Source organism: Cornus florida, unplaced genomic scaffold, assembly GCF_030987335.1.
Source record: "Cornus florida cultivar Cherokee Brave unplaced genomic scaffold, ASM3098733v1 CherokeeBrave_3.0.0_Hap2_Chr06, whole genome shotgun sequence".
Taxonomy (NCBI): domain Eukaryota; kingdom Viridiplantae; phylum Streptophyta; class Magnoliopsida; order Cornales; family Cornaceae; genus Cornus; species Cornus florida.
This window is the reverse complement of record NW_026775576.1, coordinates 81,400,663-81,409,396: the sequence shown is the minus strand read 5'-3', so window position 1 is coordinate 81,409,396 and position 8,734 is coordinate 81,400,663. Positions and strand designations below refer to the sequence as shown.

Sequence of the window (8,734 nt, the reverse complement as noted above, 5' to 3'; positions counted from 1 at the left end):
TTTTAAAAGGTCCGATGCAATGATGACCGGAATAGGTTGATTGACACCAAGAAACATATACTTGAGGTGGGCCGGGAGCGGCTTTAACTCAAGTTATGGTGGAGATTTCAAGGAAGGGATAGGAGGAGTAGTAGAGAGTTGAGGAAGTGGTTTTTTAGGCATCTTCCAAGGAGGAAAATCTATGATAACACCTATGTCGAGCAACGAATTTACTTCTTGGATGGCTTGGTCAATATCAAAGTTCGAGAGGTCAAAATGAGACATGCAAGTTTCCAAAGGATCTTTGCTTAGAATGAAAGGGAGAGATACTTCAACCACTTCATCGACCACATCAATAAGGAAACAATCATCTTCCTCGGAAGGATGTTGAGTGGCATAGAAAATGTGGAGTTTGACTAGCATATTTCCAAAGGCGATGTCCATGACCCCGGTTCGGCAATTAATTGAGGTGTTAGCCGTGGCTAAGAATGGCCTACCGAGGATCACAGGAATATGTTTCTTTGGATTATGGACCGGTTCCGTGTCAAGAACCACAAAGTTTACCGGGAAGTAGAATTTGTCCACTTTGATTATGATATCTTCAAGAATACCCCGTGGGTGCTTGACCAATCTGTCGGCAAACTGCAAGACCACGGAGGTTGGCTTTAGATCTCCCAACCCAAGCTGTAAGTAAACTGAATATGGAATCAAATTTACACTAGCTCCTAAGTCAAGGAGGGCCCTTTCTATCTTGTTGTCGCCAATGACACACGAGATAGTTGGGGCGCCCGGATCCTTATACTTTGGAGGAGCACTGTGTTGAATGATTGCACTCACATTTTCAGTCAATTTTACTTTCTTTGGCAAATGATTTTTGGAAGTGTGCTTTTGAGTGCACAAATCCTTGAGAAATTTTGCATAGGGGGGGATTTGCTTTATAGCATCCAAGAGAGGCAAGTTGATCTTTACTTGCTTGTCCCACATGTCTTGAATTTTGCAGTTCTTGTTCCCAAAATATGTCGACTCTTGGAGACGTTGAGGAAACGGAGCCTTAGGCTCATAAGACGTCTCCACATTTGGGTGGACAAGTTTGGAATTTTCAGCATTAGACTTTGGATTTTCAGGAGTAAATTTTGGATTAGAAGAGAGGAGATTTGGATTTTTGGAAAGAAGAACTTTGTCATTGTTACTTCCATCAACCTTGTTATCCATAACTCAACCACTCCTAAGGGTGGTGATTGCTTGGACTTGTTCATGAGTTGGCCCACTCGGAGGAGAGGTTTCGTCAATCACATGAATCCCTCTAGGATTCTCAAATGGTTGAGTAGGAAGCTTCCCCTTATCTCTTTGAAGAAGTTAGTTCATTGAAGTGGCTATTTGCCCTACTTGATTCTCAAGTTTAGCAATAGACTGAGTGTGAGAATGAACCATTTGGAGAGTGGGCTGCAATGATGTCAATAGTTGCTTATTGAATTCCATCATTTGCTTGTTTAGAGATTCCATCATTTACTTGTTTGCAGCCAAAATCTCATCAGTTAGGTACGTAGGAGGTTAATTAGAGACATTTGGGTTATACGGAGGACAGTAGCTTGACGAGGCCTGAAATGGCCTATTTTGAAATTGAGAAGAGGGCTGATTTTGAAATTCGAATTTTGTGGGGCTTGTTGCCTCCACGAGAAATTCGGATGATCTCTCCATCCCGGATTATAAGTATTAGAATATGGATTATTTCCAAGCCTTGAGAACATCGCATTTACTTGCTCTTAATTGGGATTAGGAAATTGTTCCGGTGTGGGACAATCTTCTGAGAGATGGAAAGGACTAGTGTATGATGCACACACCGCACTTGCTGAATTTTGAGACAATGAAGGAAAGAGATGTGGTGCCATCAATTGATAGAATTTATGGGCTATGGCATCAACTTGAGAAGACTCTTCCCTCATTGTCTTTGATTGACAAGGGTTGGTGTTCTTTGTATTGGTTGAGGTTGGAGCAGTACGAGAATTATGTTGCAGTGAGTTTTCACTCAGATTCTTAAGTATGGTCCATGCTTTATCCGCACTTTTAGACATGAACATCCCTCCACAAGATGAGTCAACCATGAATCTATGGGTATTAGTTAAACCAACATAGAAGGCTTGCACCAATTGCCATTTTGGAATTAAGTGGTGCGGGCATTTCCTAAGGAGATCTTGAAGTCTTTCCCAAGTCTCATGGAGTTGTTCCCCCTCGCTTTGTGAAAAGCTAATAATAGAACGCCTCATTAGGTTGGTTTTGCTCACTGGATAGTACTTTTTTAAGAATTCTTGTTGCAAATTGAGCCCATGTACTGATGGAGTTTGCAGCAAGGGAGTTCAACCAATATTTTTCCCTTTCTTTTAAGGAGAATGGGAAAAGATGCAAATGAAGAGCATTGTCAAGAAAGCCCCTCAGCTTGATGGTAGAACATATTTCGAGGAATTCATCAAAGCGCTTATAGGGGTCCTTATTTTCAAAGCCATGAAAAAATGGAAGCATTTGGATGGTACTAGATTTGATCTCATATTGGGCTGCCTCAATGTTTGGCATCACTATGTAAGAGGGAGTGGCATAAGTTGTAGGGATGAAATGGTCCCTAAGAGTCATAGGAGCATTTGGAACTTCAGCCTTATCATCATGGATCCCCGCATTCCTGACATTTCCCTCATTGTTGGCCATTGTATTAATTTCAAGATCAAGTCCTCTTAAAGTTTCTGATTCCCTAAGGTTTCTTCTAAGAGTTCTTTCAAGTGAATTTATATCAATTAGTACTTCAAGAGTAGGCAAGGATAGTGACTTACGACCCAACATCAACTACATAATTCACAACAAATATAATATCCCTTCACCATCACATCCACATACGATGTTCCCGTTCTCCTCAATTATCAATCAAGACAGAAAAGTAAACGGCCACAACAAGGACCGATGCTTTGCAATATAGATAAACTAAGTATCTCTAATTTATACACATGTAAGATATCCACAAACTTGAGACCAGGACTTCGAAAACATACCGAGAGTCTTTTAGACTTACAAATTCGCTAGCTTTCCCACGACAGGCCTTGAGTACCTAAAATCTCACAAGAAAACTTGAAACACAAATTAAACGAAACCAACAAGAAAATATCCACAAGTACACAATATTCACAATCAAACCAAAGTTAGTCCTAGAACCACGGTTGTAAAACTGTTTGCAGTCCCCGGCAATGGCGCCAAAAATTGATCGGTATGACAATTATACATCAACCTTTGCAATAGTATAAATCATTGTAAAATAGGGCTATTAGTCGAGTAAGTCGAACCACTGGGACTACAAGGTTATGGCAACTAAGATACTTAGAACCACTTTTAGAATGGTGAAAGGGGTGTAAAGAGGTTTGTTGGTTTGTCACGAAAATTAAGAATTGAACAATGCATAAAACAATATTGTGCTAAGAAATAAGAGATAGAAAAAATAAAGAGAGAGGACTAGGGAAGTGAATCCACTACCTGTCAATAAGCATGCTAGGACATGATTTACTTGAGGAAATAACATATATATGTATGACCATGGAATGCAACACACAAAATTGCTACATTACCTTCAAGAAATTTATGAAATCAATTGGCAAGAATAACCTATCAAAGTATTACATGTCTTGGTTACCTAACTAAGATGCAACCTTGGACATAATCACTAAGTCAAAGATTATCAAACCATTAATCTCATAATAAAAGCACATGAAATAGAAATCAAGAATAATCTATCAAAGGAAGGCCCTAAGTAATAGATTATCAAATTTCCTAACTATCATGCCAATAAAAACACTTCCATAAACTCATCTCCATTGTCACTATGAAAATGTAGCAATGTAATCATAAGAGAAAGACAATCTAAGACAAGATATTTAACTCAAAATGATCATTAATAGACATTGAAGTTCTTTACATCAAATAAAGTGCTCTAGTTCATGAAAAGGTCACATATATACATTAAACCCCCAAATATAAATCAAAACAAAGCAAAGCTTACAAAATGGAGCTTCATCACCTCCCTAGATAGGGAGTTAGTTACCCATGAAGACAAAGAATGAAGAAGAAGATGAAGAATCCCTCTCCATTTTCGCACCTTAAGCTCAAGAACACCCAAGACCCTCCAAACTCACTATTTCTCTCTCTAGAACTTAGCCAAATGTGAGATATGGATCCATACAAGCTTTCCGCCTCTTATCTAGGCAAAAACCTACTTCCATCCACTCTATCACGAGCTCCAACCACCCTATAAGTCATTTGGACCACACAAAATGTAGAGGGAACAAGGATTAGCACAAAAGCAGGAGCAGGAAAGCTATTATCTGCAGATCGGCGGGTGCCCGCGGGTGCTTACATCCGGAGGTGGCGTACTGGGGGTTTTGGCGGGTGCCCACGGGAGTACGCAACGAGGGCCCGCGAGAGCTGCGGGGCCCCGTGGAGGAGGGCCTGCTACTGTGATGATTGGCGGGCACCCAAGGTGGCGCGGCAGACGCCCGCGAAGGCTTGACTTCCAAAAGCTCTCAGCCTTCTCTTTAGCCTCCTTGGATGGTCAAGTGATGCGGTCGTCATTTTGAATACAATGCCGCAACATTCATACACATGATGGCTCAAGGAACTTGGCTCAAGTAACAGTCCCCAACAACGGCTTACTTTGATTCTTCAAAAGATTGTCAAAACCGTTCCTTTAGATACATTCAGGGGAACCGACCTGAAAATAAACGAAAACAAACAAATAAAGCTAAACTATACATCATTATCAATTAATGGACTTAACTAATGGAAATAACGGCGCTTGAATATGTAATATCCGGCGCTTATCATAAACTCACAAAAACGGCGATTCACAAACTCAGAAACCGTCAGCCAAATCAAAATTGCCGGAGAAAAAGGCGATTCATAAACTTGCCGGAAGAAAACGACGACCCAGCCACGACCAGAGAAGAACCCAGCCGCGACACCAGAAAGATGAACGGCCGCGATCCGGAAAAGAACCCAGCTGCGATCGCTAGAGAGAACCCAGATGCGCCGCCAGAAAGACAACCCAGATGTGACCCAGAAAACAAGAAGTGAGAACCCAAATTGTCGGAAATCGTGGCCGGAGAAGAACCAGCCTTGATCGCCGGCGAGACCAAGACAAAATCGCCAGAGAGAATCCAGCCAGAATCAGAGAAGAACAAGCCGGATCTGAAGAAGAACCAACCGCACGCTGGAAAAATAAAGGGCAAAGTCTCACGGCCGGAAAGACCTGCTACCCACAAGCTTCGTCCTTTACAGCGTTTTAAACCCAGCCCAAAACGATGAAGAAAACAGCGGCGCCGAGTCTCAAACCGAGGCTGGAGAAAAACCCAGCCCAAAATCGCCGGCGAAACCAATCCGAAATCGCCGGAGAACAACAACCCAGCCAACGGCGACCCACAAATTCACCGGAGAAGAACCGCGAACCAGCCGCAACGCCGTTGAACGATCCAGCTGCGACCGCCAAAAAATGAACAAATGCGATGCTGGAAGACGAACAGCCGCGATCGCTATTTTTCAGACCTGAAACCTACCAAATCTGCAACCCCACCCAGCTTGTAATCGCACCCAACTCAGCCAAAATCGCCGGAAAATAACCCAAAGAGGCGACGCAAAGGGCGAACCTCAACCCATCGTCAGAGAATAACCAGTTTCCTTTTTCATTACTCGCGACGTCTGAAAAATAAAGGGTGAAGCAAAGGGCGCCGCTACTTAAACGAAGCGAAGGTCGAGTCTCAAACAGTGAAGAGCGAACACCATGGCGCCGCGGAAGAGAAGAAGAGAACAGTGAGAGTTGGATGAAGAACTTGGGAGGGGAGGTTGAGCGCGCTTGAGGAATTCACAGAGAGAAAAAGAAGATTTATTTGGGGATTGAAAGGTGGGGCAGTGAATGGGCAATGCTAAGGGGCTCGATCTCCTTTGACGAGGGATCGACATTTTTAGACAAAAAAATTGTCTCTTTAGTATGTAATAAGAAAGTGGAAACACAAATAAAAATGGATCGATCCACGTAGTTAGGGGATCAATCCACTAGGGTCATTTTTCTGTTGCTTACTGCCAAAAGCATGGGATTGATCTCCCATTGTGGGGATCAACCCACTGTTAGTTAGTGTTGTGTTTTTTTATTTTTTATTTTTTTTTTAACAAAAAAAAATATATACTAAACTAAAAAGAAAAATATATACTAAAATTAAATAAAATATATACAATGAGAGATCAATTGTTTTTATTTATTTATTTATTTATTTATTTATTATTATTATTATTTACACAAAACTTCTAAAATAAAAGAAAATATATAAAAATAATAATAAATAAAGAATAATAAATTGAAATAAAATCGAATACTAGCCTACACTACCCACTTTCTTTTTTTATTTTTTTCTTCTGGGCGATGGTCGCCTTACGCAATTTTTTTTTTTCCCTGAGCGATGGTCGCCCAATGCCAGGCGAATGATCGCCCGACACCTGATACTTTTGGCAAATTTATTATTATTAGTATTATTATTATTATTATTATATATTTTTGTAAACTACAACAAAGTATGTATAAACAAAATAAAAATGCGAAGAAATAAAAATACAAATGAAAAACAAAAAGAAATAAGGGAAAAATAGAGTTGTGAAACTCTACGAAAAATACTAATGTTTAACGTCTCTAGCAAGACATTGGGGCAACATGCTAATCAAAAGTATCAAAAACGGGATATGAGACATCCTCATTAATCCGTTTGTCTATCTTCCCAGGTAGATCCTCTCTCATAAAAACAAATTCATATCCCAAAAGAATGGCTTAAAAAGAAATGATGTAAGATGCAATTTGTTTTCTTTCATCCATGATCTTGAAAATGAAATCAATAATGGGTAGCCTTGCACTTGGCAAGGCAATGTCTTTCAAAGACTCAATTGAATTATTAGGAAACGCACTTTTTTCATCCCTTTTCTCTTCCTCAATGATCACTATCTTTTCACTTTCCAAGTTAGCTATGGAGTTCATTAGAAAGTTCACTTCATATGTGGGGCTTTTGATGTCAAAACCACATCCTTCATACATTTTCAAAAGGCACGCCTCAAGAGGGTCGTTCAAGATAATAAAAGGAATGTTCTCCTTTACAAGTTCCTCCTTTTCCTCTCCTACCTCTATAGTGGTCAACAACTCCTCACTCTCTAAGGTATCAATTTCCTCATGCTCAAGATTACATGGAATGTCCTCATAATTCAATTTATACTCTATTGGATTAGTCACTAGCTCACTTGCCTCACTCTCTTCTATTATCATGTTTTGCTCACTTTGATTAGTCATTAATTGACTTGTATCTTCTTCATCTTCTTCTTGACGAAAAAGAGTACTTGCAATTTCCTCAACTTGAGCTTCTAGCATTGCTAGCATATGAGAATGAGAATTAATGAGTTGTCTCCTTTCATTAAGTTCATCAATTAGAGCTAACATTTTATTTTCAAATCCGGGAGAGTAAGGTAATAGAGATGGTTCTTCATAAAATGGTAGGAGAGGGTAGTAGTCATAAGAGGGATCATAAGAGTGATCAAGTCCATTACATGATGATGATTCATGAAATGCATTGGACTCACTCTCATAAGGATCATGATATGATGGAGATGCATAAGGATAATGGGTAAAAAAATTTCCCCAAACTTGGATCAAACAAGGGCTCCATTCACATTCACAATCCAAAAACCATAAAATAATTGCCTCGACAATGGCTCATGCATATAACAATGAAAGTAATGGCCTCGACAAGGACCTATGCTTGGATAAAATATTTAAGCAATATGAAAGCTTCAACAAGGACTATCTCGCAAGCATAGAAAAATGAACAATTAGGGTAAGAATTGCTCACAAATGTCCTTAAGCAACTTCAAATTCCAATAATAGCTTTAAGTTCCAATGTTTGCCTTTCTCGTATCAAATACCTAATTGCACATTAGAGAGAGAAAAATAAGAAAATAGTAAGAATATACAAATAATCAAATGAAAACCAACATCTAATTTAACTCCAATTAAACCAATGGTCCCTGACAACGGTGCCAAAACTTAATCAAGCCCCTTTGTGGGGGTCGTTTTTCCTTTAATCAAAATGAGATGTTTTAATGTGTGGTTTAGGAAAAGACTTTTTCAAAGAATTATCAAAGAGTCAAATTTAAATTTATAAAAACCACTACTACTATAATGAAGTATATAGTGAGTAGGGATCGAACCCAAGAGACCTATGGCTTGGATTTAAATAAGACAATTAGTTTTAACAAGTGATTACCATAAGAGAGAGAATAAAAGAGATGGTTGGTTAATTAAGCTAGTGAACAATTAAATTAAAATACAATGAAAATAAACTAAGTTGGAGTTAAGGGTTTAAGAGATAGAAGAGAATTCTTATTGGAATCACCACTAAGCTCATGCAATTAACCATTTGTTTTTCATTAATGGGGAGAACATTATTGCAACTTAAATGTAGCTTCAATCACTAAAACAACTTGCAATCAAGTATGCATGAATTATCAAATGTAAGTATGAATTGTCTACTTAATGACATGTAAACTAGGGTGTAGAACAACCCATCAAGCCTAAGCACACTCCATCAAACTAACCACAATTGCATCTAATGAGAACATACATTAATCAAGAGGATAATGGAATTTGCATATAATAAGTATGGAATATCAATTCAAGCAATGAATTGTCTACCTACTG

General features: G+C 39.1%; 1 long non-coding RNA gene across 1 annotated transcript; it reads right to left on the bottom strand.

Annotated features, from left to right (window-relative positions):
• Window positions 1–3,886: 3,886 nt before the first annotated feature.
• On the bottom strand, window positions 3,887–5,993 carry LOC132312327 (uncharacterized). Its single transcript, XR_009483245.1, has 2 exons — window positions 4,842–5,993; window positions 3,887–4,720 (listed from the first exon to the last, which is right to left on the bottom strand). It is a non-coding gene; the product is annotated as an uncharacterized LOC132312327 (long non-coding RNA).
• Window positions 5,994–8,734: the final 2,741 nt, after the last annotated feature.